This window comes from Chrysochloris asiatica, unplaced genomic scaffold (assembly GCF_000296735.1).
Source record: "Chrysochloris asiatica unplaced genomic scaffold, ChrAsi1.0 scaffold00143, whole genome shotgun sequence".
Taxonomy (NCBI): domain Eukaryota; kingdom Metazoa; phylum Chordata; class Mammalia; order Afrosoricida; family Chrysochloridae; genus Chrysochloris; species Chrysochloris asiatica.
In genome coordinates this window covers 7,097,813-7,102,513 of record NW_006408661.1, presented here as the reverse complement: position 1 = coordinate 7,102,513, position 4,701 = coordinate 7,097,813, and positions in this window count along the sequence as shown.

The window sequence follows — 4,701 nt, the reverse complement described above, 5'->3', positions numbered from 1 at the left end:
GTTGTCCCAGGATTGGGCAGTGTTTCATTCTGCTGTGCATAAGGTCACTATGAGTTGGTACCGACTAGATGGCACCTAACACCAGCATTAATATTACATCCTCTTCCACTTCCATTCTCATCCACCCAGTCACCTTTACCCCTACTAGCAAGCTGACTATGACTCATAGTGTCCTTTTAGAACAGAGTAGAACTACACATTAGGGTTTCTGAGACGATAAACGTTTAGGGAAAAGACAGCCTAATCTTTCCCCTTACAACAGTTGGCGATTAATTTGAACCACCAACCTTGTGGCAAGTAGCCCAATGCTTAATCCATATGTTTACATAATTGAAAAAAATACTATATTGAAGTAATTTACTAATATATTTATCATGTATTATTTTATGATTATAATTGGTAATATGCATTACTAAAAATGCTGTGTGGTCTGGTACAGAAGACGGTCAATGGGATAAGGGTGACACCAAGTTACCACACAGTGATGCCAACCCTAGTGACAGCACTGCTGTATGTGTACATGATATGTCTGTGCTTCCATGTGTTTTCCCCCTTACTCTGTCTTATTAAAGACTGTCATTTTAGATTTTTGTGATTATTTCACTAATATCTGTTACATTTAATTTTTGATATGTCTTCAATATTTCATGAGGAATTTTTTGCTGTCCATATTTCTTTTAACATAAATATTCTTTCATAGTTGGTCCTAAGAATCCAACCAGTATTTTATAAACTATATCATGACCCTGCTGTTGAAACACTATTAGCATCCCAGATCTTAAAAAACAAGTACCTGCATCCTGAAAAGAATCTAAATGGTGTAACAACACAATAAAGTTTCACTATTATGAATTGTTGTTGTTGTTGTTAGGCGCCATCGAGTCAGTACCAACTCATTGCAACCTTATGCACAGCAGAATGAAACACTGCCCGATCCTGGGCCAACTTCACTACTGTTGCCATGCGTGAGTCCACCGATGCTACAGATTAGAGTGAGATTTTTACCAGTTTAAGGGAAAACATGCTGAGAAACAATTCCAATACATTTTCAGTTTGAAGAAATAACATCCTGACTTCTAAGAGAGAATATTACTGCTGGGTTTCTAGAGTATTAGAGAATCACACCTACCACACAGTTTTAAAGGCTTGAAAATCTGAGTTTAAAAGTTTGATGTGCCAATATCTATGATACATGTTCCTCTTTGGTATTAACACAGTAGTGACTCCATGTTTCCCTCCTCCCCACCTCCCAAGCTAGACTGGAAAAAAAGAGGAGCTTTTATTTAGTCATTAAATACAAAGCCTACTGTCAGAAAAAAGTCAGTAGCAAATGGATACATGATTGAGTGCCAGTGGCCCATTTAGCTCTGACAGCCTCTTTCTAGGGGCTATTGTGGCCCTGCCTTTCCCAGTCTGGAACAACTTTGGCAGTGAAAATTTTTAAACAAGTTTTATTAATGACTTCCTCAACTTTTGATAGTTTATCTCTTTGCAAAAACATATATATGCAAACTTTTATGCCATCACATAATGGATAGTACTTAGGAAACTCTCTGGCAATGAACTCTGTCAAACAAAGACAAACATCTCTAGGAAAGTGATTTCGATTCTCTTACAGACATATAAGGTGCTCATTATAATTTCCCATAAACTTATGTTTAATAATAAATAAAGCGAGCATGTAAATATGTGAGAAGTATTACTACTGTAAACTGTTGTTAAGTGCTGTTGAGTCAGTTCTGACTCATAGTGAACTTGTATAGGTTTCCCAAAAAGTGGCTGGAGGTTTTGAACAGCAAACCTTGTGGCTAGCAATCCAGCACCACACCAGTATTACATTTCTAACTTACTCTAACCATATTGACATTAGTTCAGTTTTGGGAAACAGATTCAAAAGGGAATGGGACTATTTTATTAGTCTTTATATTCAATAGCACCATGATATTCCTTTAAATCCTCCAAAACTTCAGGTAATTAATATCAACCCATTTTTCAGATGGGTAAAGTGAAATTTGGAGATGTAAAGTAAATTATCCAGGTTGCAGACCTGTTAACTGGAGAAGACCATACTGAGACTACAAAGTATGCTTCTTTTCGTGACACACTCTTTTCTTTTGAACTGAGTTTTCAAATCCCATCACATGCTACCCTTCACTATGATCATTTTATAGGAAGTTACAATGCTTCAGACTGCACTGTACGAGGCTAGAATACTGTGGCCATGGCAGTGATTTTTTCCAAATAAAAACATCTTAAGAAAGCATGAAGCTCAACAGCCACGTTTACACATGCTGCAGAGACAAGCAGTCAAATTGTGATACTTAGGAAATCTCCAAAAGGATGAACTAAAGCTTTCAATGCAGAAGAGAAGAAAAACAAACAAATGACAACAACAAAAAAGGGGAAAAAAAATCAACAACCCAATCCATTATTGTCACGTTAAGTCTGATTCATAGTGACACTGTAAGATAGAGGACAACTGTCCTCCAGGGTTTCCAAGATTGTAAATCCTTACAGAAGCACACCTTTCTCCCCCAGAGCAGCTAGGGGTTCGAACTGCTGACCTTTCAGTAAGCTGCCAAGTGCGTAACCACTATGCAACAAGAACTTCACAAGGAGAGAATTATTGAAACTCAACTTTGGTAACACTGTTTATAATGGCAAAAGCGGGAACAAACAAATACCTATCAATAGAAAAATTATAGATACATTGAAGTATATTCATTTGTTGTTGTTGCTAAGTGTCGAAGTGTTGGCTCCAACTCATAGCAACCCTGTATAGGGTTTACCAAAGAGCTGCTGGTGAACCTTGAACCACTGACCTTGAAGTTCAAACTGACCTTGCAGTCTAGCTTATTAACCTCCAATACCACACGAGGACTCCAACGGATTATAATTTAGCAATGAATGCAAACCAGCATTAGCTGCAACATTAAAGTAACTGATGGTGCTTTGGGTTATTTCCTAGTATTACAATATATTCATGGCTTTAAGCACATATAGATTTCCATACAACTGTCAGTCAGATTTATCATCTAGAGAAAGATGTGTGGCTGAACCTTGGGTCAAGGGAAACCTCTGAAGAACATAATGTCTAATGAACGAATTGTAAGATAGAAACTTTTAAAAAACAAGTGAAACAATTTCCAACACATAAACTGTTAAATTAATTCAGCAATGAAAAGTTAGTAAGACAGAAATGGGATGTTCCATGAAATCCCAAAAGAAAGTGGTTGTCAATGTTAGGTGCTGTTGAGTCAATTCTGACTCATAGCAACTCTATGCACAACAGAACAACACACTACATGATCCTGTGCCATCCTCACAATTGTTACACTTGAACCCATTGTTGCTGCCACTATGTCAGCCCATCTTGTTGGGGGTCTTCCTCTTTTTTTGCTGAACCTCTACCTTACCAAACATGTTTTCCTTCTTCAAGGACTTGTCCCTTCTGGCAACATTTCTGAAGTATGAGAGACAAAAGTCTCACAATCCTGACTTTTAAGGAATATTGGGGCTGTACGCTATGAGTCGGAACCGACTTGACGGCACTTAACAACAACAACAACAACAACATCTTCCAAGACAGGTTTGTTTATTCTTCTGGCAGTTCATGGAACTTTTAATATGCTTCTCTAATAACATCCACCACTCACCTGTCAGTCTATTGCACTGTGGTGGCTTGCATGTTGCTGTGATGCTAGAAACGATGCCACTGGTATTAGAAATACCAGCAGGCTCACCATAGCAGACAGGTTTCAGTGGAGCTTCCAGATTAAGACAGACAAGGAAGAACCAGAAGCAGATTATTTCTGAATGTTTAGGTAATGACAATTTAATCAATATAACAGTAGACCACTGTCAGGTATAGTACTGGAAAATAAAAACATCATGAAAATCAGCAGAATATTGTCAGGTATAATGTCATAAGATGAGCCCTTCAGGTTAGAAAGCACTCAGTATAAAAGTATGAAAGTAGAGTTGACCATAATGGGGTGAAGAGAGTAAAGTTTTCAAGACCTTCTTTTGATGAGGAGGCACAACTTGAAAGGAGAAATAGTTGCAAACATCCATTAATAATTGGAATATGTAACATACAAAGTATATATCTAGGAAAACAGGTAGTTGTCAAAAATGAAATGAACACACAAAGATCGATGTGCTAGGCATTAGTGAGCTGAAATTGATCAGTACTGGACATTTTGAATCAGACAATCATATGGTTTACTATGCCGAAAATGACAAAATGAAGAGGAATGGTATCCTCACAAAGCACATTTCAAAATCTATCTTGAATTACACCTACAAGGTAGACCAGTTAATATCACTATTATTCAAATGTTTGCACCAATCACTAAAGCCAGTGATGATGAAATTGAGTAATTTTACCAATTTGTTCAGTCTAAAATTGACCAAACATGCATTCAAGATGCATTACTAATTACTGGTGATAGGAATGTGAAGGTTGGAAATTAAAAGAAAGGATCAGCAGTTGGAAAATACAGTCTTGGTGATAGAAATGATGTTAGAAATCACATGATAGAATTTTGCAAGATTAATGACTTATTTATTGCAAATATTTTTTAAAAGAACATGAAAAGAGACTATATGTCTATACCTCACAAAATAGAAAGCTCAAGATTCAAATTGACTACATTTGTGGGAAGAGATGGTGGAAAACTACAAAACTATCTCTCAAAA